Below are 16887 nucleotides of genomic sequence, written 5' to 3'. Positions count from 1 at the left end.
AAGCCCAATGATATGTTTGAGTCATATTTGTTTATTTGGCACTACCTGTTTTAAATTTCAAGATCTCCTCTCCTTAGTAAGGAAGGAGCCAAGTGGCTTTTGGGGAATGTGTTAAGTGTTCCTGGTTGGATTTTTTTAAAAAATAGTTTAAAATTTAAAAAAAAAAATTAGTGTAGAAGGTATTTTATACGTGTGAAAGAATAAATATATTTTGCATTTTATAGAATAAAATTATCAACTACTAATAAACCAATCCAATTCATATTTCCTCTTACTCGTTGGCAATTCCCCAGTTCCTTTTATGTTTGAAATCGGAGCATTGGCCGACAGGTTTTGCGGTGTGAAGAGCACTATTAGTCCATATGAACTTTGCCAAGTTTACTTACTGTACCTTGAAATGAAGTCCCAAGTTCAGAATTTCTAGACTTACTGGAGTTCTTTTATAGTGTAAACTGCCTACATTTATCTCCTATTGCCTGATAGACCTTAATTAAGCTCATCGATCTCAGACTCTCTTCTAATGACATTGTATGGCAAATGGCAGTGCTGTGTTATATTTGACATGATTTGAATGTTTAAAAATGTCTGAGTAACTCTGAGAGGAAACTGGCAAAGTAGACAAGAATTAGAATCTCATTTACTGCACACTAAATTCTTAGCACAAAAAATTTGATCATTGACTATAATTTGGTATTGGGTATGAACTATAGTTACATAGCATTTTGAAGCTCATTGTATCTGGATTTTAGTAGTTAAAATAGTGTAATTGGATTAGCCAAAAACAGTAACTATTGTTTGTGTGTGTATGTGTGCTCATGTGCTGTGATAAGATCTTAATTCTCTGGTTATCTGAACCACTTTATTTAAGAAAATGCATATTCACTATGTATATATTTAATATTATTTTAGGATCATCATTATTTTGGGCCTAGATAGGATAGGTTTTTTCCCCTCTTTGTATCTATGGCAATCATCTAAAATTTCCTTAGCAGTCACATTAACACTTTTAATCACTTTCTCTATTTGTACGTTTGTCAAACTTCAAAAGTATGTCCTCTTGTTTCCAGAAGAGTGGCAGCTGGTTGAAATGCAACCAGGAACACTTAACACTTATTCCCCAAAAGGCGCTTGGCTCCTTTCTTACTAAGGAGAAGAGAACTTGAAATTTAAAACAAGTAATACCAAATAAACAAATACGCCTCAAACATACCATTGGGCTTTTGACAAATAACTTGTTCCTGACTTCTATAAAACAGTAAGTGCCTTATTGCTAAAAACTAATCAAAGGTGATATGTTTGACTGGTCTTTCTCCTTGCACAATCTAACCGAGGAAAACTAAGACGTGATAACAATTCCTGGATTTTGCTATCAAGTTGTAATAGAAAAAAACAAGAAATGTCATACATCTTTCTGTCAGCTCTTTGAATAGGATTGCTTTACATTAGAATATGGGACGGAGAATCCTGTAAAGATTCTACTTTTCATTTGTAGGTTATTATCTTATTTTCTTCAGGCACTTAACATTTTTATTGATTTCTATGAGAGCAAGTAAAACACTGGAGACATTCAGATTTCTTACCACAATGACGTGCTATCTTTTCTCATTGACATCTTCATGAACAATCTTCATCCATTTATAAACTGGCAAGAGTCATCCTTCTCAAATCAATTCTGGAGGACGGCCCTTCCTTGAACATTGCTATGACAAACGTAGAAAGTATATTTTTCTGAATAACGTGATGGAAGAGAATTAGTCACAGCAGGAAAAAAAGAGTGATTCAGAGAAGATGTCAGGTTTATTCTGAAGCATAAGCTGAAGTAATGTCAGAAGCTGAGAAGCAGGTGCAGTTGCTGCTGCTGCCCACAACACATGGGTATGATTGGTGAGAAACTAACTTTCTGTTCATAACACCACTTATTCAAGACAGACTTGACTATATGTACCACTGTTTCCACTCATAAGCACTTAAATTATTTATTAACACATTTAAAAATTTCTTGTTATTCAAATAGATTTTTAGCATTGCTAGATTAAGGATACTTAATGGTTACATCATGGACTCTATAATCTAATGAAGGTTATTTTATCTCTCTCTAGAAAAATGTGAATATGTACACACACATCTTTACATGCAATTTTCAAGAGTTTACTAAATCCATATAGCCCATGGACCTCAGTGGAATAGAGTGGTGTTTGAGATTACAAGATGTGAACTTTGATTTAGGCATTAAGTAGTTGCAATTAAGTAATAGTTATTATGTTGTATGCAGTAAAAACAGTACATTTCAATAAGCCAGCATTTTCAAAGTGTGTTCTTCAGATAAATAGTTTTGTTAGGTGTGAAAATACGTTACACTGAAAGTCTTTTCTTGGCATCATAGTCAAATAAGCTTTCAAGAAATGCAGAGTTAAGTAAAAGTTAACACTTATAAACAGCTTTCTCTTGATCAGGGATTCCTCAGAAACTTTAATATTCTAATGTGTGTTTTGATTCTCCAAGAAATGAAATAACCCCAGAGTCTTTGCAAAATATACTTGCACATTGAAGTTTTTTTCCCTCATGGAGCATCTTGCAGGAATAATGTTTTTCTGAATCTCAGGAATTTGAGAAATGTTGCAATGAGCTTTTCAAATCAGGTAAAAACAAAATTTCTTTAGAGATGCAACCGCATTAGGCAGCCCTTGTAAATTGTTTGAACACAATTGAATCATATTTCGACTCAAGCATGTTGATACATTTTAGGAACCCTCACAAACAAGTTCAGTAGATTTTTCAAATTTTATGTGACACTGATGTGCAAACTGATCAGTGGGGACAATTCTGTAATGGTGGTTTTTCTCTAGTAACGGTAATCACATTTCATTTTAGAGAACGCAAGAACCTGAAATAAATGAATGTGAGGAGATGTTGAATGTATTCAATAAATTAGTCCACGATATAAGAACTGAAACTGCAAATTCATTTAAGAAATAGAGTCAACATAGTGTCTACAATCTGAGTGGATGACTCTGTAGTCAAATTCTCCATAACCTATTCCAACTACACTGTGATTCTGGGCTTAAAAACAAACCATTTTGCATCTCAGAGTAGAGCCAATTTTATGCATTTTTAATTCTACTTCTTTGGTTTACTTGGGATTATACTATATGCACATGGAAAGAGAGAAAAGTTTTATGAGTCTAGGAATATATCTAAAGATGCTAGGCCATTGTTAGTCCTATTCAGCATCTACACCATTAAATATATGTGATTTAGGCCACTATCAGTTTGTTACGCTATAAGTTGATCCAGTGATAGATGCACTGAGACAGTTTGACTTAAGTATATAAGCTTTTTCCAGGGAATAACTTCATCACTTTTGAAACAATGAATGAATGAATTCAAGGCATTTAAATTCATTACTTCAGTGACCTGATAAATTTAATGATGCTTCCAAAGTACTTATCTTCATTTTGCAGATAACTAGGAGAGGTTAGGTCAGAGTATATGAAAACAGACATCTTTGAATTCAAGTTTGTGTATCTCCATCTTTGTCTCTATTTCTGCTTCTGTCCCAACCTCTATCTCTGTAACACATAGTATCAGTATATTCTACCCCTCTATCCTCTATCCTGGCCAGGATCTTGGAAAATGTAGTTACTTTCCTCTTACAGATTTTTGTCTTTTTTGCAAATTGCTCTTTTTCATACCTATAAAGTACATTTTTAAGTAGGAGTTATCTTTGACTTCCAAATTAAAAATGTGATTTTAATATTTTGGTTCCCTTATTTCCCAGGAGGTGACATTCCACTATAGATTAGGTGCAAGCATATGCTGTCAGGACCCATAATTAGAAGTGAAATTGCTCAGAACACTTTCATCTGTGGCAGAACCATCTTACCTTTAGTTATGTGCTTGGATGGATGCAGCCTAATTATCAGCTCTGAACTGAAAACGAGTACCCCTCCTCCAGCTGCTGTGGAGACTGCATTTCATTTGTTTTATTTTTCTCATCAGTGAGGCAAGTGTAGCATAAACTTGTGAGACACAAAACTGAGAGCAGAGATTCAACACTTTCTACAGCTACATTAGGCAGAAAATGTCGTAAAAAGCAAACACATTGCTGTCTGTGAAGTTAGGGGAATGCAGTTTATACAAATCCAATATTCCAGTCCATGGAAAGAATCAGTATATCATATGAGTATAGAACTGTATATTTCAGAAGACTGAGAATGCAATGAAAATCACAACTCTAAGTTGGTAATGACAATAATTTGACTTCCCTTTGATTGATAAATGAAATTCTCTGAGTCTTGGAGTTGTTGTTAATAACTACATTTATTGTAAGAATAAATGAAGAAGTGTTACTGAATAGACATTAAATATTTTAAATTAATATACTACTAGAAAAATATGGCTTGATCTATTTTATTTATGTTCTAATAAAATGTGCTCTGAAAAATGGTGACTTTAAAAGTCTTTCAGAATGTATGAAATTGTCTGGGAAAAAATGTGTATGTGGTTATTTCCAATTTCTATACCCTTCCTTTAGTTGGTTAATATATAGGACACAGATAAGGAACCCATTTGCTTGGGTTACTGTATGTGGATTTATACATTATTATCTGTCAAAGGTTGAGGTTCTAAAATTCTAGGTCTGTGAACTTGGATGAGAACTGTGCCCTGATAATCAGAAAATAAGGAATATTGAGTCTAGAAATTCTGTTATATTTATTCCTAAAATTTTTTCCTCTTGAGGGAGTTACCATGGAGTGTTTTGAGTAGGAAAAAGCAGAAACTCTAATTCTGACTTTTTGGATAGAATTTTCCTCATTTTTGTATATGCAGCTTATATTCACCAGATTACTGCTTAACCACTGTATTGCTCTGGGTTGACTTAATTTGGAAAACAAAAGCAAGCATGTAGACAATAATATAGAGTTCCACTAATACCAGTTTAATACTTTCACAGACCAGAAATCAAATAGTAATTTTAGCTGCCTTGTTTAATATTTGCCTTCTTTATTTCTCCATAAAATTACCACAGATCTTCTCTAATAAATTTTCTTTCAGCATGTTATTGATTAGATTTTTAACCTTTGGGAACTGGGTTCTTGTTTTAGCATAATGCATTTCAGCTGAGCTATGAATTAATGTCAGCACTGATCATCTGTAAACTCCTCCATGGATAATCTACATTTTTGCTACATGTGGGTAGAGTAATTTATCAGAAGGAAAACCCATAATGTAATTATGAAACAACATGGGTGACCTACTTTTCTCACTTCACATTATTCTCTATTAATTCTAGTTAAGTGTATCTTTTGTCTTGTTGGTTAAACTTCAAGACGCTCTGTATCTGCTTCAAGACAAAGTGTGCTACAGAATTAGCACCATGTAAATGACGGGAGAAAGCACTTCCAAAGGTATTTTGTTTTACAGATTGATTTCAGTTTTTGGAGGATGTGGGGTTACTCCTATTTATCATGCAATTGTAAGCTAGACTCTTGAAGAAAATTTTCTTAGAGCACTCATTCAGTTGTACAAATGGAACACAATTCTTTTATTTATTAATGTTATTTATTTATTTATTTTTTACATTCTTTTTTTTTATTTTTTAAATTTTATTTTGTCAATATACATTGTGGCTGATTATTGTTGCCCATCACCAAACCCCCCCTCCCTCCTCCCTTCCCCCCTCCCCCCCAACAATGTCCCCTCTGTTTGCTTGTCGTATCGACTTCAAGTAATTGTGGTTGTGATATCTTCTTCCCCACCCCCGGATTTTTTTTTTTTTTGTGTGTGTGTGTGTGTGTGTGTGTGGATTTATATATTAATTTTTAGCTCCCACCAATAAGTGAGAACATGTGGTATTTCTCTTTCTGTACCTGACTTGTTTCACTTAATATAATTCTCTCAAGGTCCATCCATGTTGTTGCAAATGGCAGTATTTCATTCGTTTTTATCGCTGAGTAGTATTCCATTGTGTAGATGTACCACATTTTCTGTATCCACTCATCTGATGATGGACATTTGGGCTGGTTCCAACTCTTGGCTATTGTAAAGAGTGCTGCGATGAATACTGGGGAACAGGTATACCTTCGACTTGATGATTTCCATTCCTCTGGGTATATTCCCAACAGTGGGATAGCTGGGTCGTATGGTAGATTTATCTGCAATTGTTTAAGGAACCTCCATACCATTTTCCATAGAGGCTGCACCATTTTGCAGTCCCACCTACAATGTATGAGAGTTCCTTTTTCTCCACAACCTCGCCAGCATTTATCGTTCAGAGTTTTTTGGATTTTAGCCATCCTAACTGGGGTTAGATGGTATCTCAGTGTGGTTTTGATTTGCATTTCCCGGATGCTGAGTGATGTTGAGCATTGTTTCATATGTCTGTTGGCCATTTGTATATCTTCCTTAGAGAAATGCCTGCTTAGCTCTTTTGCCCATTTTTTAATTGGGTTGCTTGTTTTCTTCTTGTAAAGTTGTTTGAGTTCCTTATATATTCTGGATATTAATCCTTTGTCAGATGTATATTTTGCAAATATTTTCTCCCACTCTGTTGGTTGTCTTTTAACTCTTTTAATTGTTTCTTTTGCTGTGCAGAAGCTTTTTAGTTTGATATAATCCCATTTGTTTATTTTCCCTTTGGTTGCCCGTGCTTTTGGGGTCGTATTCATGAAGTCTGTGTCCAGTCCTATTTCCTGAAGTGTTTCTCCTATGTTTTCTTTAAGAAGTTTTATTGTTTCAGGGTGTATATTTAAATCCTTAATCCATTTTGAGTTGATTTTAGTATACGGTGAGAGGTATGGATCTAGTTTCATTCTCCTGCATATCGATATCCAGTTATCCCAGCACCACTTGCTGAAGAGGCAGTCCCTTCCCCAGTGAATAGGCTTGGTGCCTTTGTCAAAGATCAGCTGACAGTAAGTGTGTGGGTTGTTTTCTGGATTCTCTATTCTATTCCATTGATCAGTGTGTCTGTTTTTATGCCAGTAGCATACTGTTTTGGTTATTACAGCTTTGTAGTATAGCTTAAAGTCAGGTAGTGTTATGCCTCCAGCTTTATTTTTTTTGCTCAGCATTGCTTTGGCTATGCATGGTCTTTTATTATTCCATATAAATGTCTGGATAGTTCTTTCCATTTCTGAGAAAAATGTCTTTGGAATTTTGATGGGGATTGCATTGAATTTGTTTATCACTTTGGGTAGTATGGACATTTTCACTATGTTGATTCTTCCAATCCAAGAGCATGGGATATCTTTCCATCTTCTTGTATCCTCTCTGATTTCTCTCAGCAGTGGTTTGTAGTTCTCATTATAGAGATTTTTCACCTCCTTGGTTAACTCAATTCCTAAGTATTTTATTTTTTTGGTGGCTATTGTAAATGGGCAGGCTTTCTTGATTTCTCTTTCTGCATGTTTACTATTGGAGAAAAGAAATGCTACTGATTTTTTTGTGTTGATTTTGTATCCTGCTACTGTGCTGAAATCATTTATCAATTCCAAGTGTTTTTTGTAGAGTTTTTAAGCTGTTTGATATATAGGATCATGTCATCTGCAAACAGGGACAGTTTGACTTCATCTTTTCCAATCTGGATGCCCTTTATTTCCTTCTCTTCTCTGATTGCTCTGGTTAGTACTGCCAACACTATGTTGAATAAGAGTGGTGAGAGTGGCCATCCTTGTCTACTTCCTGTTCTTAAAGGAAAAGCTTTCAGCTTTTGCCCATTCAGGATGATATTGGCAGTGGGTTTGGCATATATGGCTTTAATTATGTTGAGATACTTTCCCTCTATACCTAATTTATAGAGGGTCTTTGTCATGAATGAGTGCTGAACTTTATTAAATGCTTTTTCAGCATCTATAGAGATGATCATATGGTCCTTGTGTTTGAGTTTATTAATATGGTGTATCACATTTATTGATTTGCGTATGTTGAACCAACCTTGCATCCCTGGGATGAATCCCATATTTTTTACATTCTAAGATGTTGTTGCAGAGCAGTTGGCAGGGAGGGGGAGGAGGGAAATAGGGTGGAAGGAGGAGGACGGAGGGAGGATGTGATTGAGGTCTGTGGCTCCCCCCTCATTCTGGCTGGGGAGAACAGGGGCTTCCAGTGGCAGCTCGGTCATCACTGGGCTGGATGTAGATGTCAGGTGAGTGTGGCTGAATTCCTTGGAACCCCACTGCCCCCACTCAGGATCCTAAGGAACTTCTGGTGGCAGCTTGGTTGTTGTTGCTGGGCTGGTTGTGGATGTTGGGTTGTCATGGCTGAGGTCCTCGGCACCCTGCAACCCTGGCTTTGGATCCTGGTGTGCTTCCGGGAGTGGCTTGGTGGTCATTACTGGGATGGTTGTGGATGTCAGGGTAGGGCGTGGCTGAGACCCTTGGCATTCCACCGCCCTGGCTTGGAAGACTGGGATGCCTCCTGAGGTGGCTTGGTAGTCATCACTTGGCTTGTTGTGGATGTTGGGGAGGCGTGGCTGAGGCCCATATCTGTCCTCCCCCCCTCCAAGCTTGGGATCCCAGGGGTCTTCCAGTCCTTTTAGGTTTTATTGGTATTCTTTGGTGCTGTTAGTTATACCTTTACTGCTTAATATCAAACTTTGTCTCTGATCTGTGGGTATTTTGTTTTTCCTGTCAGTTCTGTGTCGGATTATTCATTGTTCCCACCACTTAAACTCTGCACTGGAACTAATTTGTTGTCCTTTGGTTCCTACTAAAATGGGGGAACTTCCTGTGGAAACTAGCACTTGGGCCCTGTCATTGAGCTAAATTGCTGCTTTGCTGCTGATTCTCTGGGGAAGGCTTTTTGTGAAGCACAGGTTTTAACTGTTGACCTTGTAAGTACTTCTGGGTCTTTTGAGGTCTGGTATACCTGGGCTGTATGGAAACTCTGGTCTGGGCCTGAGTTTTTTCAGCAAACTGCACCCCCTGCACCCTCCTAAACCAATCTCCACTGAGTGGTCCTGTGCTGATTGGAGGGCAGATCAGCTCTCCTTGCTGTGCCCCAGTGCTCCCCCAATGGCCTTTCTCCCCCACTGCCTAGACTCCAAACACTTCCCATGGGATAGGCCATGTGCTGGTCCCTTGCAATGACTTACCAGCCTCTGAGTGGCTCCTTTTTTAGTTGTGTGTGGCCCCTCACTCCTACATAGGTCCATGGGAACCCTCTTAGTGGTCTTGCTGGCTTGGGGGCCACGAAGGCCCTCTTCTCCCCTGCCTCTTCCAAGCAACTTCCCACAAAGGGGAGAGCTGTGGCTTTTGACAGTTCTTCCTCCCTGTGCTTACAAGCGCCAGCCTTGAAGTGGCTAGGGCTCAAAATGGTGGGAGAGGTCCTTTCTTTCTGTCATCGTGGTTTCTCCTGCCTTCATGAACTCCATAGGTCTCTCCTCCTCTTCCCCTGAGCTCTAGTGGCCCCAGCTGGTCTGTCATTGCTTTACATATGTGTGTGTGTGTGTGTGTGTGTGTGTGTATATATATATATATATTTATATCTTTTTATTTTATTTTTTATTTTAACTTCTCAATGCACATTGTAGTTGATGTTTGTGACCATTTACCTGTTCCTTCCCTCCTCTTCCCTCCCTTCCCCACTACATGATATCTGTTCATTTGTTTTAACAAGTTCAAGGAATTGTTGTGATTGTTTTGACTTCTTCCGCACCCCTCTATTTTTTTATGTGTTTATTTATTAATTTTTAGCTCCCACAAATCAGCAAGAACATGTGGTATTTCTCTTTCCATGCCTGACTTGTTTTACTTAATATAATTTTTTCTAAGTCCATCCATGTTGTTGTGAATGGTAGTATTTCATTTTTTTTTTATAGCAGAGTAGTATTCCATTGTGTAGATATACCACAGTTTCTTTATCCAGTCATCAGATGATGGACATTTTGGCTGGTTCCAACTCCTAGCTGTTGTAAATAGTGCTGCAATAAACATTGGAGTACAGGTATCCCTTCAGCATGATGATTTCCATTCCTCTGGGTATATTGCCAACAGTGGAATAGCTGAGTCATATGGTAGATCTATCTGTAATTGCTTGAGGAACCTCCATACTGTTTTCCAAAAAGGCTACAGCATTTTGCAGTCCCACCAATGGTGTACAAGAGTTCCTTTTTCTCTACAACCTCTTCAGCATTTATCATCCTCAGTCTTTTGGATATTAGCCATCCTGGAGTGAGATGGTATCTCAAAGTAGTTTTGATTTGCATTTCCCAGATGCTGAATGATGTTGAGCATTTTTTCATGTGTCAGGTGGCCATTCATATATCTTCCTTTTAGAAATGCCTATTCAGCTCCTTTGCTCATTTTTTAATTGGGTTATTTGTTTTATTTTATTTTATTTTATTTTTTTTTTTGCTGTAAAGTTGTTTGAGTTCCTTGTATACGTAGTTGCTTTTTAATAGTTGTAAATTTGTTGATTGGTGGGAGAGAGTGTTGCTGGGGACTGTCTATTCTTCCATCTTGACTGGAAGCCAACACAATTCCTGAAAGAAAGTAATGTTAATTTAGTTAAATTGTAGATTTAAAGAAAGGCGATGTGTAACCACACCTCTAAAACATATAATACTACTATATATCTAGCAATTAGAGAAGTCTCTCTCAATCACCAGAGCCAACCATTACTTCGAATATTTTTAGACTAGGATAGCCTAAAAGTAGAACCATCAAAAAATAAAGCTGTTTCCTAAGGCTCACATAAACAAACTGGAAGCGTTATCATATATGTGGGGGTGGGATGGGGGTATAATCATGTTGTTTCAATTCAAATAAAATGTTTACTGAGTACTTCTAATTGGGAGCAGCAAAGTGCTAAGTGATAGGGAGGGTTATCCTAAATTGACCTTCTCTCCCCCATTGGTGAAAATTATTTACATGGATCTTTATGCCACTTTGTCTTGACCATTTAAAATTGCAACTAAAAAACAAACGAAACAGGAATGAAGCATGGGCTACAGTAGGTAGAAACATGTGAATGAGAGCCATTTCAGAGAACCCTGGATACAGATAGAGCTGGTGACTGAACTAGGGAGGGCACTTTCTGTCGGGGTGTGTGAATTATTTCACCTTGCAAACAGACTGTAAACTAAAACAATTTTAACAGGAAATGGAAATTTGGTGATAGGTGGATACAAAATGAGGATCTCTGAATTAAAAAAAAAACAAAAACAACAAAAAAACGCTATATAGAAATGCTGTTAAGGGGAAAACAGAGGCACCAGTCTTTTGATAGGCCACACAGCCATTAGTATGGGAAGATCGAAAATCTTAGTCATAAAATGTCAATATTCACTGAAAGCTAATGGTCTGTGACAGCTAAAATTAAAGAACATAAAATTTAAGGCAAAGTGTTTTCCAAGCAGTGAGATGGAGATTATAGCGGCTCAATGGAAGAAGGACTGCCGCAGAAGGGACCGAGATAAGAGAATAATCTTCTCAGTGGAATGTGGACAAACAGAGTAGAAAGGCCTCAGACATATCGGTCAATTGCTACCAACAGGGACTGATGGTCACAGTGGATTTAAAAGGGAAAATCTATTCTTGGTTAAAGCACAAATTGTCTGACTGTTTTTCTACCTCATGTAATGAGGCTCTGGATATGATCTGGTGAGGAAATCAGGCACTGAGATTGGAAATTATACCAACAAGAACTTTATAAAACTTCTTGATCTATTGCAATTCCCTACTTCACAATTTTTGTTATTTATTTATTTATTTATTTATTTCAGATTGGGAATCTTTAAAATACTAAAACAAGAAAAATCTTAGGGATGATTTGGGGGCTAAGAAGGATACGTCTATGCTCTTCTCTATACTTAATCTGTGGAGGAGAGTGACACCTCAAGTTAGAAGAAAGAAAATAGATGTAAAAAAAGAAAGAAAAGAAAAGTAGGCTGAGTGCTTCTGAATCAGTAATGTGAAAATGAGGGCTCCACCACATATTGGCTTGGAAATATCAGGTACTCCTCAGGGAGACTGTACTTTATTGGAGGAAAAGCCCTGAGAGTGGCCATTTGTCACATTTACTGCCTGGCCTCCAGACACACTGCCTATTGAGGGGCGTTCCAGCACACTTGGGAAATAGGACCTTCATCAGTATTGCCTTTCCCAGCTCCTGGGAGCCAGAGCATTGGCATTAGCTAAAATGCTTGGATACTGCTGCCCAGGGCTTTGGATCTGGGGCCAGTGATGCAAGCCAGCATGAAAGAGCTTAGAATTCATTCTAGACAGAGCAGCAGAAACAGCATCTGGTGTTGTGACAGATGTGATGTTGATATGTCCATATCTGGGACAAGCCCTGATGAAGACATCAGAGGGGCAGGCTGGTGGCCTGCTCCTTCGGGATGATTTGGGCTACATTTCTTGCTCCTTATTTCCTAAGATTTATTCCAGCTCTTGCCAGTTTTCCATGTGTGGTTTTCTAGCTTTTGCATTGATTTTGTGAAATACTGCTGTCCTTCTAATAATTACTTTTTTATCTTACATTAATCAGGGTGTGGCTTCTTATATTTGCAACTAGGAATTCTGACTAATAAGCAAACTTATCAAAAAATAAATGCTTTTGGAAGAGCAGGGGGGAAACCCACCTTGGAAATAAAGATACAAAGGTGAGGAGTTATGTTTAAGGAAGCAGAGATATCTTAGTGGGATGTGGCCCTGGAGTGCAGGGTTCAAATCCTGTTTCTATCATTTAGTTGGTGTATGCAAATTGCCTAAGCTTTTTAGATTTTTTCATTTATAGTAGAGGATGGTAATACCTACCTTATATAATCTTTAAGAGGATTAAATGATGTGTATTTATCGTCTTTAGAAAGGGGCCTGAAATATAGTTAATAGTTAATAATATTTTAATTATTATCATTATTTGTTTTAAATTCTTTTCATTGATTTTTACTGAATTATAATCAGGAGCTCATAATATATGCCAGGCACTGATTTTGGCACTGCAGACAAAGGAGCAAACATGAGAGATGAAGACTCTCATGGAACTTACATACTAATAAGGGTAGGGGGTTTCCGTACTTAGAGATGGTGGGTGGGGCAGATGATTATAATCATTCAGGAAGAGTAAGAAAGCGTGAAAATCTGCAAGGACATCTCACATTTCGAGAATGGCAATAGTCATGTGTGGCTTCTCTGACATAGATGCACAAGGGAGAAGTAGAAAAGTGCGCAGAGGCAAATGAGCCTAGCAGAATATTACTGGTGTATGAATGTTTGCAAACTTTCCTTTCCCATTGCCCATTGAGAGGCTTCTGGCATCACACAATGTTTTGAACTGCTTCAGAAATCTTAATGTGGGTCCTCCCCAGATTGGTAAATGATGAGGTCGTTTGATAATAAAAAGTAAAAAGAGTGAGTGAAGAGAAATACATCTCAAAGTCAGAGGATGGGTTTTCCTGGATTTGAGGAGCAGAAGGTGGGTGATTGCACGATAATGAAAGTGTTATATAATAAAGACCTGCAGTACCTGCTCAGAGATAAAGCAGTCTATACTTGGTAATGACCATATGGCCTCATTTTCATTAATATGCTTGCAGTTGGTAAAACTCCCACAAAAGTATTTGAGGGTGTTCCCCTGGTAATGCTTCTGTTGTGTGATCCATTCAGAGAAGCTTCTTTTTTGGGTATGAAAGGAAAAGCTCTCATGGGAAAATCTGGACGTGTCACGACTGGTCTTTATTTATAACCACCAGTATATCTTTTTCTGTCAAATCAACTGTATTCTGTGAAGATCCTTGCAGCTGTGTTTTTGTCCTGTGACATATGAATTATTTTGAAATTACTTTTGCTTGAATGGACTATTTCTGTAGATCAACCAAGATACTACTTCAGGTTAAAAACAAGGGCTATATGAGCTCTGGACAAGACTGTGGAGTGTGGAGCTAGAGAATTTGAACTTCATTCAAGAGTCCATTTAGTGAGGTGACAAAAGCACGAAATTTGGGGTTAGATAATCCTGTGTTCGAATATGTCTGCATTTTCTAGCTGCAGGATTGTGTAAGCTGTTTAGTGTCTCTGTAAAGGAGATAATGAAAACTAACTCAGGATTCTTTTTTTCTATTTTTTTCTTTTTTTCCCGACCAGTAAGGGGATCGCAACCCTTGGCACGGTGCCATCCGCACCAGGCTCAACCAGTGAGCGCACCGGCCACCCCTATATAGGATCCGAACCCGTGTTCTCGGCGCTACCAGCGCCGCACTTTCCTGAGTGAGCCACGGAGCCGGCTCAGGATTCTAATCAAATGTAGAGTACATGGTAATATCTGGCACATACAAGCATACTGGTTATTGACATTGAAATATGAGCCTAAAGAAGCAGTCACACATGTTTGAAGAAATCATGCTAAAGCTCTGAACTAGAATAGAGATCAGACAACTGAGATAGCCTGTCACCTGTTTTTGTAAGTAAAGTTTTATTTAGAACACAGCTACACCCATTTCTGTAAGTATTGTCATTGGCTGTTGTCATACTATAATGGCAGAGTTGAGTAGCTGCAACAAAGATCATATAGCCCACAAAACCTACGATATTTGTTGTCTGGTCCTTTACAGAAAAAGTTTGCCCACCTCTGGACTAGAGGAATAGATGGATTAGGAAAAAAAAAAAAAAAAAAAAAAAAATGAAAACAAGTCTGAAGAAGCCTGAGCCTATATATGAGTAATGCCTACATATATTTATTTCCTCTCATTTTGGGGATATTACTAGTAGTTCCACATTTATAGAGAGAGGATAACAGGATCATTAATACAGCCTTCTAAAAAATAGGAGAGATGAAAGTACGCCCTTTTGCCCAATCCTGCTCCCTTTGCATCAAGGAAATATAGGTAGGGGCAGGATACCCAATCTGCTTTTAGCGTTCAGACTTCCTAAGAAGTATAAGCATTTTCAAGCTATAGGAAGAATTTCACGAAGGTTAAAGTTTAGCAGTTTCCTGCAACTGAAGCTATAGCTAAGTCAGTGTCTATTAGCCAAAAGCTTAAGGGCATAGTTTCTAAAACTCTTATAATACATCCATTGTCTTAACAAAAATATGTAATCAGACAGATAGGTGATAAAGTTTAACACTATGCTATATATGTTAAGCTTTATTGAGAAGTGAAAATGATAAACATTAATTTGGGTGATAATGTTTCAGTTTACCTCACTATTTAAGGATTCAGTCTAATCACATTATCTCTAACCAGGAAGGCAAAGCTTAAATTGCAAAAGGGAATCGGGCAAAATTTTCAGCAGTTGAACTAACTATTCCACACATGGGCGGCCTCTCAATGACATGACATCTAATAGTTTTTCTAAAACTTTACTATTAAATTCAATAAACAAATAGTTCAAAAGAGGGGTGTCTTCCCTAATGCTGTGATGTGTGGTATTTGACTTCAAGAACTCCTAGGTTTAAAGTCTGTGAACAAACTTTATATCTCATTTGGCACATTCTACCTGAGAATGTTGCCTCTAATAATACATCTTTATTTGAATATATTCTTCTATGTAAATATTGCTATGATTCAAAAAAATACCAAAACATATTTAATAAAAAATATTTTAGCATCTAAGTGCTCAATAACAAAGTCAATTTAAAGAGAAAACATGGTTATCCAATTTGGTGATTTCTTACACAATTTGGTTCATTTCCATTTCATGTGAGTCTTTATTTGAATGTCTTTTATTTCAAAGGACTTTTATTTGGAAGCATATTACCTTAAAGTAAAAGAAAGGAGTTAGAAATACTTTGTCAATTTTATTAATGTGCAAAAAGCTGACATGACTTAAGCAAAAGTTTTGTTTTTATTTTCCTAAAATCTTTAGACCATAAAATATTTAAACTCTTTTCTGTAAATATTAAAGCATTATGCTTTTATATATGCATCTTTATGTATTCAACATGGATGTTTGTTTTATTGACAACTTTCTTCAGACACTAAGTGAAAATGAAAAACAAAAAGTACGTGTCTCAGAGATTTATAGGAATAATTTAATGATGGTTTCTCATGCAGTTCATTCTTGATTTTTCTGAGGCCCATGGTAGATGAGTTCCAAGAGGAAATTCTAATTGAAGTTATAAAATGTATGAAAATCGAAAACTCAATAAATCTTGCTTAAAGGGCCTAGGAAGAACATTCATCATGCTGTCCATACTCTTCAATCATCACACTGAGACTCCCTGAGCAATAATGTGAACTAACCATCTTCATTTAACTAAACAAAGATTATCCATTAACATGTCAAGACCAACTAAATGACAGACACATTCTCCAAATGACTCTGTCGTAGAAAAGAGTTGTAGGGATTCTAAAACCAAATTGATTCTGAAGCATTGAGGAGAAAATTGCTACCCATATGAATAAAAAGTGGAAAAATTGTCCTCATTATTTTCCATCTTAAACAGTAGGAAAACTCGGATTATATAAAAAAAAATCAACAAAATATTTTTAAACAAATGGATAATTTCTGAAATGTCTAAATCATCTAACTTTAGTTTCAGAAGATACTGTTCAGCAGTCCTCTGCTATTCTTTTTGTATTAGGAATGGCCACAACTATTTAATGTGAAGTGTCCAAAGACATATTTGGTAAGCTGGACACCATTGTCTGTAGTAGCAACATGCTAGAAATACATTGCAGACCTGATATAAATAGTTTAGTTTATCCTATTTTTATTTGCCTATGTATACCAGCTGCTGCAGCTCAGATTTCTCTAAGGAGAGCATGAAGTAGGAAATCTAATTTAAAAGTGTGAGCTGTGAGCAGTTGAGGTTTAATTCAGGAATTTATAGACTCACCACTGGCAGTAAACACTGGGGAGTACATCCAATAGAGTGCATTATGGCAGCATCGTTCAATGTGTTGTCGTTAAGGCCTTGTCAGCATTTCTATTTTAAACTCCCGTT

This window comes from Cynocephalus volans, chromosome 5, assembly GCF_027409185.1.
Source record: "Cynocephalus volans isolate mCynVol1 chromosome 5, mCynVol1.pri, whole genome shotgun sequence".
NCBI classification, from domain to species: Eukaryota; Metazoa; Chordata; class Mammalia; order Dermoptera; family Cynocephalidae; genus Cynocephalus; species Cynocephalus volans.
This window is presented reverse-complemented; position numbering follows the sequence as displayed.